The 17,858-nt window shown below is 44.2% G+C and overlaps 2 long non-coding RNA genes across 2 annotated transcripts; one reads left to right on the top strand and one right to left on the bottom strand.

Annotated features, from left to right (window-relative positions):
- Nucleotides 1-6,200: 6,200 nt before the first annotated feature.
- LOC146367531 (uncharacterized) lies at nt 6,201-17,530 on the top strand. Its single transcript, XR_014797622.1, has 3 exons — nt 6,201-6,402; nt 13,664-13,701; nt 15,909-17,530. It is a non-coding gene; the product is annotated as an uncharacterized LOC146367531 (long non-coding RNA).
- On the bottom strand, nt 14,740-16,237 carry LOC146367532 (uncharacterized). Its single transcript, XR_014797623.1, has 2 exons — nt 16,161-16,237; nt 14,740-15,332 (listed from the first exon to the last, which is right to left on the bottom strand). It is a non-coding gene; the product is annotated as an uncharacterized LOC146367532 (long non-coding RNA).
- Nucleotides 17,531-17,858: the final 328 nt, after the last annotated feature.

The following is a 17,858-nucleotide window of genomic DNA, read 5'->3' on the forward strand; positions in this document are numbered from 1 at the left end:
AGGATGTGAGGCGTGAAAGCAATGGGAAATTCATTACATATTCCTACCCCCCTCCGTTCACCATAATCACCACAATTAGCAGACATCTGCAGTGACTCCAAAGCTGGGAGTGTATTCAGGCAATCAGAGCAGCTTCACCGACAGCACTGACTGCAGCCCCCTCTGTGATGGGCCTCATCCTGAAGGGAAGCATTCCATTAGAAACTCAGTGATTAATTGAGACGCCGAATTCGCTTCTGGCATCGAGCACGAATGAAACCCAACAGGAGGCATCCATGGTGGCAGAGCCGCGCACGGGATTGCGGTCCAGAGTTGGCGGGGACTTTAACATAGTGTCGATGGTGTTAGATGAGGCGCTCACGCTGTTGGTTCGCAATTATCAGTATGAGAAGAGTTACTAGAAAACAGCTATGTGAAGATTTTCTGACCCATCAAGTAAACAAAACCTGTGTGTGTCTAACGATAACCCGCATTTTATAGGTACTTACGGATATTGGTATTATCCCCCGTGCTCTGAGAAACCTGGAATCCAGATTCCTGAAATCCACTAAAGCCTTTTATGTTGTTTAGCTGTAGATGTATCTTGTATGTAAAGGACATTTTAAAGGAACTGTTTAACTTAAATGTGAAGCACCGGCTGTCAGACATTTGCTTAGCATAAGATAAAAGCAGGAATTTAAAATAACTTTTCCAACCCAAATGATGCTGATCTGTACTACTGTGTGTTATTTCTACCCTTCACTTGTAAATCTCTAGAGATGTTGGTACATTTAGACTCCCTGTGTTTATACTTCTTGACCTAAGCAAAGTTAACACTCTCAGTTTACAGATATGAAGCGTCAAGCTTTTCAAATCTCTGCTAGAAAACGGGCACATTCTTCAAAATGTCAAACTATTCCTTTAAGACGTCTCTGATTGGATGATTATCAAAAGTGTTGGGTGGCCCACTGTATGTTCTCCATCTGTAGTGGATGACAGCATGTTAGACAGCTCATTACTGAAGCAGTTGGAGATGTCACTCTTACTAGGCACAGTATGGAACATCCACGGCTTTAAGCCTCAGCTTGTCATGAAACTTAACAGTAACACATTGGACTCTTATCATCTTGCCTTGAGTCCGGCGCCGGCTCGTTTCCCGGATCGCGCGGCACGTGGACGTAAGTGTAAATACGTACATCAGTCGAGCTTACGCGGGCGCAGCTGCAATTGAGCCTCATTGTCCTCGGAAAAAAGGGGGGGAAAAAGCCAGCTTTTTATAAACTCAGCAGACAGGCATGTTGTCACACAGACGAAAACACATTTGGAGTTTATTAGATTCATCTGCAGGAGATGAAATCATCCAGAACAGTTGAATGATTATGTGTATCACTTTATAAATGGTTTTTAGTAACGACTGATGCATTATTTAGAGAAACACCACACTATAACAAATGCTCCAAACAATCCAAAGGAATCCTTTTAATTTTCCTGTTTTATTTCTTTACAGTGAGTGTTTTTCTCCAAATGCACAGAGTACACGCTTGATATTTGCCAAACTTATCTTTTCCTCCTCATATGCAAAGCTGACGTTCTTTGTATTCTGCAGATTTTAAAATGTGCATTATTTACATCAGATGTGATTATGCGTCCGCAATGGATTTCAGTGCTTCTTGGCACATCACTATGTATCAGTAGAATAACATGAAAGCCAGCAACCGCAAAATGTACGGCAGTCGTCCCGCTGCTTGCGTGTATGTGTCCTAATGAGATGCAAACAAAACATAAGACCACTCATCAAAGCACCGTTCAGTGAACTCATGCTCAAAATATCCACATGGTGACGTAAAACTATAGGATTTTGTACAGCATCGAGCGTTGTTTTGTTTGAGGAAGTTGGAGCTAACCTATAACACCGAGTGGTGCAGTGGTTAGCGCTGTCATCTCACAGCAATGAGATGACAGCGCTGGGTTTGAATCCACCAGCTCGTTGGGCTTTTTCTGTGAGTTTACTTTACTCTGGCTTCCTCTCCCTCCACAGTTAGAAGACACGTTCTTAGTTATGTTGTGATTCTAAATTAGTCATCTAGATTGTTAACCTAGGCTAGCTTTTAAGAAACTTAAATGTGCTTAACTAGAAGTACAAAGCAGAATAAAATGGAAGGGCTCAATGAAAGTACAAATACCTTAAAAAATCAACTGATTTTAAAACTGCTCTTGCATTAGTGTGCACTTTCTACCAGTGTAAAAACACAAGCAAACAAAGAAGACTTAAGTTTGGAGTTATTATGTGATGTATGTAATGAGTAAATGTGGGGTGGTTTTTCTTCTTTGAAATGAGGCTTTAAATTTGTATCTGTAGTTATAAATGTTAACACGCTAGTATGAACATTCCAACCCAGTGGAGAGCTCTGTGATAAACGGATCGAGTGGTTCATCGAATTAAGCGCCGACAAAAAGGATCTTTTCAGTTTGTCTTTTACAACAAGGCCGTTTTCAGCTACTATCACTGTGCAAGTTTATCATGTTAAACCTGCATTTACAGGGAGTGCAGAATTATTAGGCAAGTTGCATTTTTGAGGAATAATTTTATTATTGAACAACAACCATGTTCTCAATGAACCCAAAAAACTCATTAATATCAAAGCTGAATGTTTTTGGAAGTAGTTTTTAGTTTGTTTTTAGTTTTAGCTATTTTAGGGGGATATCTGTGTGTGCAGGTGACTATTACTGTGCATAATTATTAGGCAACTTAACAAAAAACAAATATATACCCATTTCAATTATTTATTTTTACCAGTGAAACCAATATAACATCTCCACATTCACAAATATACATTTCTGACATTCAAAAACAAAACAAAAACAAATCAGCGACCAATATAGCCACCTTTCTTTGCAAGGACACTCAAAAGCCTGCCATCCATGGATTCTGTCAGTGTTTTGATCTGTTCACCATCAACATTGCGTGCAGCAGCAACCACAGCCTCCCAGACACTGTTCAGAGAGGTGTACTGTTTTCCCTCCTTGTAAATCTCACATTTGATGATGGACCACAGGTTCTCAATGGGGTTCAGATCAGGTGAACAAGGAGGCCATGTCATTAGTTTTTCTTCTTTTCTGAAGAAGGTGTCTTCCAGAAACTGGCAGTAGGACTGGGAGTTGAGCTTGACTCCATCCTCAACCCGAAAAGGCCCCGCAAGCTCATCTTTGATGATACCAGCCCAAACCAGTACTCCACCTCCACCTTGCTGGCGTCTGAGTCGGACTGGAGCTCTCTGCCCTTTACCAATCCAGCCACAGGCCCATCCATCTGGCCCATCAAGACTCACTCTCATTTCATCAGTCCGTAAAACCTTAGAAAAATCAGTCTTGAGATATTTCTTGGCCCAGTCTTGACGTTTCAGCTTGTGTGTCTTGTTCAGTGGTGGTCGTCTTTCAGCCTTTCTTACCTTGGCGATGTCTCTGAGTATTGCACACCTTGTGCTTTTGGGCACTCCAGTGATGTTGCAGCTCTGAAATATGGGCAAACTGGTGGCAAGTGGCATCTTGGCAGCTGCACGCTTGACTTTTCTCAGTTCATGGGCAGTTATTTTGCGCCTTGGTTTTTCCACACGCTTCTTGCGACCCTGTTGACTATTTTGAATGAAACGCTTGATTGTTTGATGATCACGCTTCAGAAGCTTTGCAATTTTGAGACTGCTGCATCCCTCTGCAAGATATCTCACTATTTTTGACTTTTCTGAGCCTGTCAAGTCCTTCTTTTGACCCATTTTGCCAAAGGAAAGGAAGTTGCCTAATAATTATGCACACCTGATATAGGGTGTTGATGTCATTAGACCACACCCCTTCTCATTACAGAGATGCACATCACCTAATATGCTTAATTGGTAGTAGGCTTTCGAGCCTATACAGCTTGGAGTAAGACAACATGCATGAAGAGGATGATGTGGACAAAATACTCATTTGCCTAATAATTCTGCACTCCCTGTATTAATCACCAAAAAGACTCTTTCCTGGTGAAGTCAGCTGAACTGAAAAGGATTTTCATGCAAAAAAAACCTAACCCACCCACCCCGAAACCCCAGGATTTCACACATATACTACCCCTCTCACAGAACAGAGCTGACCCTAACCAAAGCAGAAAGACAAGTGGGGGGCCCCAGTGCAAAACTGATGAAGAGGACAAGCACATCAGACGCCACACAGGTCTTCAGGAGGAAGTTTCATTAAATAGCAGTGCTGTTGTATGATATCTTGTCTTGTTTAGTGTTGGGTTTGGTTTAGCTCACACAATGTGTTTGTAGAACACAGGAGTGGTGTTCGCTAAAAAAGGACCACTGAAACAATCGTAAACAACTAATAACATGTAATTCTGTGAATTAAGTGTCTTTTGCATTTCTGATGAATTCCATGTCATATCAGATCAAATACAAAAGGAAGCTCAGCTAAAAGGTAACCCTGAACTTTAGATTTCACTATACCTTGTCAAAAAGGGGCACCCAGATTCTTTAAAGTCACCGAGAACCATGTGACGCTTTGGTTAAAAAGGAAAGATGAATTGCACCGACTAAGGAATTATAAGGTTTTCACACCATAGCAGCCGCACGCATAAACACCCACGTGGTTAGATTTGTGAAAGAGCTGTGATTGAAGCTGGGGCTAAATTAAGAGGAAAGACAGATTAGAAGCTTAACGGAAATCAAGCCAAGGCTGTTGCTCTCATTTGGATGTTGGAAATTAGACCGAATAGTGAATAAATCTAGGTGCTTTACTTTCGAGAGCACCGTTCCCACCAGTTATGCAAATTAGCCTTCAAAATGCACACAATAATCGAATGATGTGGCGCTTTGTTTGGAGCTTTGAGCGTGCTTATTTTATAGGTTTAACAGGGACGAGAGCGGCGCCTCCTCGTTTTGCGGCTTCTTCGTGGCTGTCGTAAAATCGTAGAGCTACAATGAAACGGGGTGTGATCCTCCACTTGGTGCTTCCTTCCTTCTAGCATGGGTCTGGGCCTTATAAAGGCCTGTGTGGTGTGCCACAGACACGCCGCCTTTCTGCTGTGTGGAGAAATGTGTTCAATCACCATGGCTACTGGACAGACCCCTGCTGTGGTTATTAGGATTTCTCTGTCTGCTCGCACAGGTTAACCACTCACTGTCTGTGTTACGGATGCGAATGTGAGTGAGTGTGTTCAGGAGGGTTACAGGTCAAGAGGTGATTTAATATTATAATTATAGAGCCAGAGTGGTGGGTTTTTTTAAAAGCAGGATCTCACCTAGAATGGATCAGCTCGGACCGCGCTGCCTCTCAACAGTATGTGAGAAGGGGGAACATGAGAAAGCTTTAAGCTGTATTGATTCAGCCAACTACTCTCGGAGTGAGTACCAGAGGATCTGAAGACAGAATTATCCATGCACCATTTCCTCCCCTGCTCCTGTGTGGAAAATTCTGCAGTTCCAGCTTTGTCGTAGCCTACATACAGCAGAAACACACACACACTCAGGGCCCCATAAACATCGTGCTTAGGGACACACACAGCAAGAGAGAGAGACACACACACACACTGCGTTGAGGTTTGATGTTGCAGAATAATAGTTGTTTGATTTATTTATAGTCATTCCCTTCCATTTGAATGGCTCTGCATATTTTTTTGTTAAATTAATCTTAAAATAGGACAAGCAGACGGATTAAAAAAAAAACCCTGCAGAAGCACGCTGCTGTAATGCTGTAAAATTTAGGATTTTCTCTATAGGCTGCTACATCATTTTTCCCATATTAAGTTATGCCGTAATGCGGGTTATTATAGCGGTCTCTGAGCCTACATAAAGTGCGCTGAGGTCTTTATAAACACTAATAACACGCACTTGGGTGCTCCAGTTTCACTCTGAGTCCATATGAAGAGATTATGGGAAGCCATAAAACTGTGGTGGATAAGTCCCACCAATGAAATCTGAATTTCTGAGACACGGGGCATTGTCTGCATATGCCTCTTTGCCCTGAGTATCCTCCTCCTCTACTCCCCACCCGGTTTCTCCTGAATAATGCACGATGGACACCCCCTCCCGCGCTTCCTCCCTTCAGCCCCCTCCTCCGCGCCGGCCCTGTGTCCAATAGCCGACGCGCATTTTATCAAGCTATCTCCTCTGAGCCAATCCCAGTCCACTCAGTGATCCCTGTAAACCGGATGCCCTCCCTTCTGCCCCTCAAACAGACGTAATCTGTGGATCAGAGAGGCAGGCGCCCAGTCAGTGCGTGGACTTGGTGTTGGATGAAGAAGATGGGAGTAAAAATAAAAATTAAAAAAATTAAAAAAGAAAAGAAAAGAAATACTCCCCGCTGCAGAATCAGAAGAAACTGCGATCAGCGCCCCCGCGACAGGAGAATGAGTCCTGCTGCTTCACCAGCAGGGTGAAGGGAAATCTTGTGAGTATGCCATCATGTCAAATGCATAACCTAAAACGGGGATGTGGTGTTTTTTTGGTTAATCCGGTGCAGTCGGCGCAAAACCGGCGGTTTAGTTAAAAAGAGATGATGCATCTTTTTTTTATATATATATATATATATGTGCGTTTTTGTAATAAAGTATGAATGAGCTGATTAATACGTGGCTGGATGTGAAACTCTGTGGCGGTGTGTGATGTACTCCGGGTTGTCGCTCGGTACTATCGAGGCGGCTTTAGCTCTCCATGCCACTCATTTCTTCTGGGCATCCGTGTGACTAAAGGAAGAGAAGGGGGGAAAGGGCGATTTCCGATTGCTTTGGCAAGTATGAATCCTTTTAAAGCGCACTTCAGTTAAAAAAACGCTCTCGCAGACGCGTCGATTGCACACGGTGGGCAGACAAACGCTGCCCTCCCTTCTCGGAAAGTTTTAACGATGTGTTTAAAAGAGCTCAAAAGAATCACGCCGAGAGGCTTCAGTGCAGCATAACTTTGACTGCTTTCACTCAGCAGACAGTCTTTCGTTCACACTGAGGCCTGAAAGTCGGCTGATAAATGGTGTCTATTATTTTTCCCAGCCGAACAATGCGTACCGGCTTTGTTTGGACCATCTGTCATTGTATCGACATTACAGCCAGCCCTCCTGCCCCACAAAGAATCCTGAGTGGGAGACACCTGAAGCGCAGACAGCAGACAGCGATCGTTCAGAGCCGCCACCCGTCTCTCGCCAAGCCGTGACTCATGGTGTGGTCCGTCTGAGTGGATGGGTGCGTAACGCGGCCACAAAATAAACAGGCGCTGGAACAAAGTGTTGCAACTGAAACATGATTTGTTTTTGGGGAAGGGATTCCACATAATGCACGCGTGTCTGCTGATGTGTTGTTTATCCTCAGATGTACGCTGGGACTGGAATAGTGCAAGTAGAGAAAAGCGTTTGCTGTATTTGCGCATCCTGAATTCTCGGAAACAGCTTGTTGCGCATCTGACTTCCTCCCGGAATTTTTGGGCCTTCGGCACATGGCGAAAAAAACAAAACAGCCAGACTGCCATTTTCAGGGTGGGCACACACACACACACACACACACAGAGATACAAATAAACACACTCCATCACAAGCACTGCACACTCAGTTTGGGGCATAGAGGCCTGATAAGCAGCACAGCTTTGACCCTCCAGTTAGTTGAATGCAGCTGAGGCCAGGAGACTTCAGAAACTGCACTGCTTAGCTTATAGACACGTGGTACCAAGCACTAATATGCCTTAAGGTTAATGAGGCAGTCTCCATAAATTCTTTTGCCATCTGGATATAGTAGGTCTAGACGCTTAGTGCAGCACTACATTTTACCCACTATAGATTACTCACAGAGTGATTTGATGAAAAAAAAAATCAATGGAATTGAAGAAAAACATTTACCTACTGCCGTGAGCCATTTAACTGCGTGTACTTTAATTTCTTTTACATAAATTAGTGGGAAAATCTGTCTCAGTAAGCCGTGTGGTGGAAGAACACTCCTGATAGGCACTGATGTGGTCAGCTGTGATGGCCTCGCTTCCATCCCTGTCAGGACTGAGTTACATTTAATTCACTTTAGCCGTGTCCCCTGTGAAGTAGAAAAAGCTGCTCCCTCACATTACAGAGCAACCAATGTCCGGGTGCATAGCTGTTTAATTCGGTTTCAGAGAGTTATCGGGGTGGGATAAGTGAACGGAGCAAAGCCAGCGTCTTCCTGCTGCTGTAATGTGGATGGTTTGGATGTTGGCTTATCTTATCTCCTGCTTGGATCTATGATCATCATTCCTGCATAGCTCATTATCACATATGATGAGTTTCATCAGCTGCACCCTGCAATTATGTCGAGAAGCAACCTGCTATCACAGCGGAGAGGCTCTCAGCCGCAGATCACTGTTGTTCCTCCATTACACGGCATCTATTTCTCAACAGAGTCCGCAGAACAGTTCCAATTAAACATTATTGTTGCTTTAGTTTGTCTCCGTCGGTGGAAATGCAGCGATGGCACAGGGGATCATCATCAGCAACGGCAGCTGGGGTTCGCCGATTCGTTCATTCTGGTTCAAATTCAACTCCTGGATGACGTAAAATGTTGAGGATAGCACAGCTCAGTTCAGCTGCACTCATTCAGCACAACTGCCTTTTTTTAAATAGCAAAAAACTAGTTACATCTTGTATATTTTTATAAATCCGTCTCTGTCTAAGGATCCAAAACAGCCAATACAATACAATCTCACAACTCCTGTGAAGAAACCTTGCGGTATGTCCATGCATCTCAGCTAAATGGAAGTTTAGGCCTGAATGCGTTCATATCAACAGGATCCTGTGTGTGTTTGTTCTTCCCCTGTGTGTGTGTGTCTGATTGGGTAATGGGTAAATGGAAAGGCTAGGTAATGGAGACCCCTGCACCCTGCCTTAGGCATTGTGACATACTGTGTGTCTAGATGAGTGTATGACCTCTAACCTCTTGTCTAGCCAACGGCTCAGGTCCGCTTGGGTCAAGCCAGGTGGCTTTCAAAAGCCTACTGGCCCGTTCACAAGCAGATGACATTTAAACTCTTTGCACGTCGGGACCAAATGCACGCTTTTGGTTAATTAGGAAACCCTCACAGCCCATGTATGTGATAGTACACTGATCAGCAGCAACATTAAAGCCACCTGCCATAACATTGTGAACGCCCACCTTGTCTTGCACCAATATTGCACCTCTTGATGGGTGGGCCTCCAGGATTGTTGGACCTTTGTCGTGTTTCTCAAGCTGTTCCTGAGGAGTTTTTGCCGCATTGTGGTGGACGCCGCTGCTATCAGGGAATACCCTCGCTGTGGTAGGTACACTTGATCTACGACCATATTCAGAGGGGTTTGATATGCAGATCAATGCACATCTCAGAGGAACGAAACAGTCCAAAATAAGATCTACTTAATTCAGCCTTTTCCTTACTTCTTAAATTCAGCTCCCGAGAAATGGCCTTTCTCTCGCAGCAGCTCAAAATCCCAAATTAAGATCTTAAAATGCTCTTTTTCTTCTCTCTGCGCTGGCCATTTGTTTATTTGAAATGACTAACCCAAGAAAAAAGTAAGAATCAATCACATATATGATTGGACTGCACAATATCAGAAATCAGTCTCAGTGATCGAAATCATGCCTTTGAGTCTCTGTGCATTTTATCTCCTGCTTTTCTTGTGTTTCTCCTGCTATTATCCAACTGGGCAGAATAATTGGTCTTAGCTTGATTTATTATTTTGCTCTTCTTATGGTTCTGAGAGGAGACAAAGACGAGAGGAGACAAAGAAAATGGTTGTCTGGCTTTGTGTTACAGGTAAATTTATAGAGTAGTAGTCGTGGGAAATGCTGATTATGGGGCTAAGAAAACAAGTTAAACATCTCTGGAATAATCAGATTTTACCCGTCCCTCTCATGCCTACATATTTTTTTCCCCCAAACAGCCTGATTCTTCTTCTGCTTTTATCCTAAAGGGTCAAAGTGTAGTTGACCAATAAAGATATGAGAAACAACAGATTTAAAAATCCAGACGCAGATCGGCTAATCTGCTCGTTTTGCCCACGTTGTGGTTGCGGTGTTTAATCTCAAACTACTGTAAGACACAAACTAGCCTTGAACCTGTCGCTGCTGAGAGAAACAGCCCGTCTCCATTCTGTCACTACATGCTCTCTATTGTATCTCTGAACAAGAAACTCCCCATTGGAAATTTTGGAATCTTTCCCATTGTTCCTAAAGGAAAGGGGGCTTTCATATGGAAGTGGGGAACGCCAGGAAATGACTGGCATTCTTTGTGGACAATTTGAAAATAAACTTGTGGGTCCTCACTTCTCTCTCAACAGCCAAGCACAAAACTAGAAATTAGAAGTGAGGGTCATGGTGTTAACAATTCCCTCTTTCTTGTGTTTCCTGCTGTAATTTGTCCCCAAATGTATATTTTCTTCTACTGGAGACGCGCCACCGCAGTTTCCGCTTTTTGTCGAGAGCTTTGCACCCTCTTCTCGACAGTTTCTTGAATGGACGCATTCTCTCTCTGTCTTTTTTTACTTTTCCTTTTCCCTCAGAATTTGTCCTTATTTTGCCTTATCTTCCCCCCGCCTGTCTTTAAACACAACCCCGCTGCTTGGGCTCTGCTTTATGAGGTGTGACAGTTGAAGTCTGGTTGCCGAGGCAGGCCGCGTGGACTGGAACGTAAAGCTTTGCATTCAGCCGGCTGCAGCCGGGTTTGTGGAGGACTTAAACTCACTTCACCCCTATACAGTACCTCGTATACAGGAACTGCCTTCATTATGCTGAGCTGGCATGAAAGTGCAGAACTGGAAGGAAGGGAGAGGGAAAAAATAACACTTTAACCTCGGAGCTCGTAGTTGAACACATGCAGTTGCTACCTTTGAAGGGAAAAACTGAAAGAAGATTAAAAGCAGATGTTAATTGAATTAATTCATCACTTCACCTCTTTTTTTTCTTGTGTATTTTGGCTAAAAGTGTTCATAGCTCTCTCTCACTGCTTTGACTTAATACTAAACAGGCTGTTTTTCTCAGACGATCAGCCTCTCCACCCCACAGATTGACACTCACACCTTACCCTCCTCCTCAAACTCCTCTTGTTGTTTTTCCCACCGGGCCAGGGGTAGTTCCCAGGTATTTGACCAGTCTAGCGTAGCAGGGAGGCTGGTTGTTGTGTCCTCTGTGAGACAAAGGCAGCGTGCCTCAAGTATAGGGATGAAAGGAAACGGGGCTGTGCAGCCACTCATTTTTACAATGGGAAACCTCCTTAGCGAGGCTGTAGGGCAAATGACCACCTTCTCTCTTCCTTTTCTTTAACAAGCACCGAGGCTGAGAGCGTGTCTCTATCTTTTTTCTTTTTGTAGTAGGAGGAGCAGCGCCGCGTATATACCTATAGATGTGAGTTTGTGTGCGCGTGTAAAGGAGGAAGGGATATCCTTTGTCTCTGCGCAGAGTGCTTTTTGAGCTTTCGCTTCCTTACACCTGCTCAGCTGACAGATGGTGCTTCGCTGTTAAAAGATGAACCAGCAACCGAGGTTGAAATTGTTAAAAGATGGGTGGGGGAAATTTAAGGGCGATATCAGAAAAATAAATACGTATGCCATTTAAAAATGTTGCTGGATCCTCTCTTCAGTAAAAGGGGACACGGACATTGGGTGTTTTGCTTTCTTCAAAATTGAAGGAATTACCTTCAATTACCAGTAAGAAAAAAAAGAAAGAAAGAAAAGCCACTTTTAAGATATTAAAAACAACAAAATCTGTTCAACTTCACAGTGTTACATTTAAGGCTCGATAAGTGCTGTAGGACATTTTGGCGTCGGTGAGTCTAAAAACCTAAAAACATACAATATGATGTGAAAATGCCTTTAATTTTATGAGCAAATGATATATTTTTTCATTAAATCTTCTATATTGGTCCTCAGTGTAGTGTTGTCAGGAGGGGCGGGGGGTGGGAGCGGAAGCCGCAGGAGTCTTTTATGGCTCCAGGTCCAGAGACAACCTGTTCTCAGGCACTTCTCTCCTGGCACTTTTTTATGACATCATAAATTCCTCCATTTCCTCTGACCAGCCCTAGGTGGGTATAAAGGACGTACCTGGCCAGTAATTGTCTGTCTGGCCCTCTCATCTGTCGGATTCCTTATGCTGCTGGTGACCTCCTCCAGAGCCAGACTCTCAGACTGCCTCAGGATACAGAGATCTCTTAGATCTGCACCGTGGACCAATAAAAACTGTAGTTTATTTGTTGAGTGATCGAAAAAAAAAAAGAGTGAAAGAGAAGAAGAAAGAAAAAAGCTTGTTTCTAGTTCATTTAGATTAGCAACGAGAGTCAGCCTGGCACCCACATTATAGAGGCCTCTCTGCGTGCATGTGCTCTTCAGACCGTCAACATCAACCCACTCCCACTCTCAGACCTGTTGATACCTTTTGTTTGTTGAAATCTGAGGACGAACAGCAGAAAAGAAGGGATTAGGGAAGAAAGACAAGGGTTTTTTTTCTTTTTTTTTGGAAGGAAGGGGGCCCAGAAACACTCAGCGCTCACATTAATCTGACGCTCAGTTCGGCTGGCCTCAGGGAGGCTCGAACAATACACACACCAGCATGACAACATTCCTGGAGGTTAAAAAGGTCAGGGGTCACCCAGTGACCCCACCCTGCCAATCAGTTCCAGGGCACTAACTCGGGGCCTTTGTTTTTGCTTTATGTCTTCGCACTTGTTGAACAGACTCTGAGCCTTATGTTACAATGTGCCCTTTGCTCTCTAATAGACTGGATTGGCACGGAGCACTTTTACGTTTGTTAAGTCAGTTTTGGCTTAGATAATAATCGTTTTTTTAAAAACAGGGAGGGGGCAGCGAAGAAGGAGAGCGTAGCAGTGTTTCATTGTTGCAGCTTCGGGGTTCAGAGGCTTAAATGCAAAACAGAACATGGAGAAAGAAAACACATTAGCCCGAGGCTGCAAAATGTGCACATTGACTTTAAAAAGCTTTGGCCAGGTTTGCTTGGCAGTATACTTTTTAATATTATGTCTGTAGCCTATGGCGCATAATATAACCCAGCCAGATGTTTGGCAAGCCCACATCTATATATGGGAGCAAAAGGAACCACGGCCAAGCAGCCAAGCTGTAATTATTGTCCATATTTTCAATTGATTTATGCCCATTTTATATAATCAGCCCACCCGGGTCACTTATTAGTCCAACATAGGCAACGTAGATGCTCAAAGTTGTATTTTTCCTTCCTCATGGAAAATCCAGCTTCGCTTTTTTTCTTCTTCTTCTTCTTCTTCTTTTTTGCAAACAGCACAGCAGACTTCAAATAAAGTCTGCGAGCCGTCATTAAAGTGGAGCGTATGCATGTGTAGGCATGGAGTGGCATGTGAGGCCCCTACGGGGAGACTGCAGGTCTGTTAGTCATTATGACTGAATGTACAGTATACACTGGAGTGGACACGCAGCTACATTAAAGCCTCACCCACGGCCACATTGGACCACCCCAGAGACACACCGCTGGCACTTCCTCTGCCCGCTTCCATCGCTCAGCCTCAAGGGAAGCGCGTTTAGGGATTTCCTGAGGAAACTCGGGGCAATTAATCGTGGGTTGATTGGGAAACTTTCTAATGAAAATCCAATTAATTGTAAGAAAACATTGTACTCTTTTCCTTCTTTTTTTGTGTTTGTTGTTCTGTGCATTAAAATAAACACCCTCCTGTGTTTTCTTGTCTTCTAGGTTTTCCCACCCGGCTCCGTGAAGATGATTTCAGTCAGGTATACTTCACCACAGCATTCAAATACTCACTTTCTTGCAAAAATATTCACAGTGCGTCACAGAAAGATGGCTATAAACCTCTTGAATTTTATCCTGCATGCCAAATCCGCTTATACAGTGGAGGAAGGAGACACCGCTCTCTATTAGTCTGCAGTTAGAAATGAAAGCCTATCTTGGCTGCAGCTGTGGAGGAGCTCCAAAGATGGGGACGTTTATTGTCAGGAACAAATAGAGGCCTTTTTATTTTGTCTAGCAGCTGACGCCTCTCCCCACCCACTCCTCCATAACCGCTTTTGTCAGTAATGTAGAGTGGCCTGCTCGGGCAAGAGCGAGAGACCATGAGAGTTTCAGAGTGGAAAGGGAAAAAAAAGAAAAAGAAGTGGAGTTAGCTGTTGATAGGCTCGGGGAGGAAAGGCACGGCTGTTTGCCATATGGCGCAATTATCAGCTATTTGAAATGATTATCACTCTCCATCAATACAGTGTTTAAATGTATATATCTGAGTGTGTGTCTGTGTGTGTGTGTGTGATTTGATCTCTGGTTTGTGCCCCCGGTGTAATGTTGAGATTCTGTGACCTGCAACTTGGCCCCCCATTTAAGCTGGGATAACTATGATCTACCCACCTCTAACCCCAATCCCTCCTCCCTCTGTCACCCCCTCCTTCCCTAACACACACACACACACACGCAAAGTCTACCAGCACAAAAGAAATATTCAGCTGTAGAGAGGGGGTCTCTCAGAGGGCGCGACATTGAACTGGGGGTGGGTGGGGGGGATTAAGTAGAAATAGCTGGCTGACACTGGGGTTGCCATGGCAAAGCCCCCTTTTTCTCCTCTCCCTTCGACCCTCCGCCTATTTTTCATTTTAGGTCTCATTGTGGGGGCGAGGTGTAAGTGTGTGTGTGTGACTGTGATGGAGTAGGGACGATCTAATTCGACATATGAATTTAGGCTCTTATCAGAAGCTGCCCTGCTTCACCCCGGGAGAAAAAGAGACCTCTGCTTCAGTCAGAAAGAAGAGAAACATCCGAACACATGATTTTATTTATTTATTTTACAGGCGGGCAGGTTACAGATTTGTTACAGACCTGCTATCTGCTGAGTATCATTAAATATTATGGTGCATTTTATTTAGCAGTTAATGTATTCCTGTCATTTAAAAAAATAAAAATAAAAAATTACTTGAACATCTTTGCATGTACACAGAGGAAAGCATGCCACGCCAGAATGCAGAGGCAGTAATTCAAAGACACGGCGTACGCACGGGACAAAAAAACAAAAAACAAATTGTCTGTTTTATGACTGAATTACTGCGGCAGTAATATGGCGCATTACTCATCCGCTGCAGCCGGGGCGTTATCACGCTAGCCTCATGCTGGCCTCCCAGCAGCCCCAGCAGAGTAATGGATGCAGGTCGAGCTCGCGCGATGACATCAGCACCCTAAGCCGATGAAATGGGGCGATGAATGACCATAGATCAGCGTTTACCACCCTGACGTCAGCCCCTGCTCTGTGCAGCAGTGCACTGACACCGCCGGCAGTTGTTCCCCCAGATACTGGTCCGCTTCGGACAAAGGGGGCTCACAGCAGGACGTCAGTATTGTTCTCCGGACTCGGTGTCCATAAGACCTGTGCCAGGATTGAAGATGGTTAAGCAGAACTGCTCACAGGGTCTTTAAAGAGTAGAAATACAAGCATATGCTTATTATATTTTAGTAGAATTCAGCCAAATTACAGAAATACATTTTCTCCCCAGTGCCCAGATATTTGTCTCTGAGATTTTATTTTATGCTTCCACCACAAAAAAGCTGAAGATGAATGGAAGCACTACTTTGTAGTGAAGAAATGGCTCTAATGAACACTGCTGACAGAATGATACGTGGTTATTTATAGAAGCTGGGACTTTGTTTCTGGAAAGATGGTTTCGCTATGTAACGTTTTAAATGTTTTTTTTCTCTATGCTGTGATCAAGAAAAACAAAAAAAGAAAACGGCATAAATCAAAGAGCTTAGACAGATCTCACAAAATCTACGCAAAAGAAGCCAAATTTATCCTCATGGCTACACACCACAGGAGGAAATGGAGAAAATGTTTGTCTGCGTGTGTGTTTTTTTCTTCTTTTTTCATGTGTGTGAAATCAGTCTTTAAAGAGAAGAAGACAGTGGGATATCAGCGCTAACAACTTTTTCTTCATCTGTGTTTCAGATGCTGTTACGAGCAATTTTCATCTGAAGATGAAAGACTTCGTGTTCCTCTGATTAATGAGGTGGTAGTAAAGCTCTAAAGCAGAGCCTCTCAGCTTATGCTCGAGCTTAAGTATGCTTCGTGATGCTTGTGTGTGTGTGTGTGTGTGTGTGTGTGTGTGGGGGCATAACCAGAACTGTCATTGCCCTGAGGATAGCGGACTCATTCTGCCACTGTCTTGTGTCGTTATGTCCTCTCGTTACGCAACCTGACCTCTGTGGTTCTGAGCATCGTCCCCGTCCCCCTGTCCCATGCCTGTCTGACTGGCTCTCCTCCCTCCTCTTCCTCCACACCCTGCCTCCCGTGTCAGCTCGGCTCACGGTCACAGCTGCCGTCCTTCCTCGCCTTGCTTGCCTCGGTGAACATTCAACGCTGTCGGTGAGTTTGGTATGGACACAAAAACCATCGACCGTTGACTGTGCCCTGTGGTTCGCTCCGACGACGTCAGGAACGAGTGAAGGAAGAAAAAAAAAACGAACAAAGGGGCAAAGTGGCTGCATGCAAATCCGGTGACGAGAACAGACGCACACAGCCGCACCGCACACAAAAGTGACACTCTGTTTCCACTGTACCCGAAGACCTAAGGTCACAATCAACATTCATTGCTGTCGCTGGGTTGGACTGTGTAGAAAAGCTCACTGAACAATGAGTGCAACTGTGGCCCAGATCTGCCTGACTCGCGTCTCAGCCAATCAGCCGGCCGGATGTGAGGCACTCTGATTATTTTATTTATATACTTCTTGTTTTTCACTTCTATTTTCTCCCTCCTTCCTCCCTCCCCGGCGCTGGGAGTCTTAAGGGGAAAGAGAAAGAGAGATAGAGACACAAATAGACTCCTGGCTGCTTGCTTGTCCTCATCCTCCTCTCCTCGCCTCTAATTGATGGTTATGTGTGCAGCAAGGGGGAAGGAAGCGGAGTGAATATGTAATCATTTGGAGTCTCTTCTCCTTTAGATGTTTCATCCCTCTCTTTTTTGTTTGTCTAATTATACACTGAGCTGAGTTAACTCTGCGTTAACTGTGCGCCTGTGCTGGCAAGAGAGACGGGCCGATGGAGAGGGAGGACAGGGAGAACAAAAACTCCAGAAAGCTTACAGCAGTAGATAAACGATTATCTAGTTTTCACTAGATTTTGCTCGATGTTCCCCCTCATGCAAACGTGCTGGGAGAAGGAAGGAAATTCGGGCTGTATAAAGTCGACTGTTTCCACCTTTCTCACCGAGGATGCCTCATTATCTGTGTTTGAGTTTCATGAGAGGTTTCTTGCCTGCCCCTGTTTGTTTGTGTGTGTGTGCGCTGGCTAAGATAGAGGACCTGTCTGGTGATCTCACGGTGCAATATGTCATTTTCCTTCTATGCTAAAGCCTGCTGTCTCATGGGGAGGAAAAAAAAGCAGTCTATAACCTTGTCTTCCTTCACAGTCTGGGACCGGCCACACCGCTGCCATTTCTCATTGTAGCCGCCTGCAACGACTTCTGTAATTCAAGTAAGGTGAACAAAAAGCTCACACATGTGATGTATGGGTGTAGGAATATGTTTGTGTCACTGATTTGTCAATTAAACTAATAAAGTTGAATCAGTTCATTAGGCTGATGTGATTATTTACTGTTCCGATTAACTCGTGTTTCACATAAGAACGATCTTTGTCATCTGTGTCATTTAGTCACCAAGTCCCATGTCCGTGTACCCCCGCCTCCCAAGTCTCTCTGTATTATTCATAGAAAAGCACTCTGTGCAGTGGTGCAGAAGAGTGGAGGTGATGTAATAGTGGCCGTGAGCGTGGCTTCGGACTGTCATTTGGGATGGATTCATGCGACAGGAGAAAACGCTCGGTTTGTTCAGCCTTGTTGGCGTCGCCAAAAGGCGCAGCTGATGGCAAGAAACAATAAATAAATAAAAGTGTCATCACAGT

The sequence above is a fragment of the Perissodus microlepis genome, chromosome 18, assembly GCF_051167445.1.
Source record: "Perissodus microlepis isolate ML-2025 ecotype Zambia chromosome 18, ASM5116744v1, whole genome shotgun sequence".
Lineage (NCBI taxonomy): Eukaryota > Metazoa > Chordata > Actinopteri > Cichliformes > Cichlidae > Perissodus > Perissodus microlepis.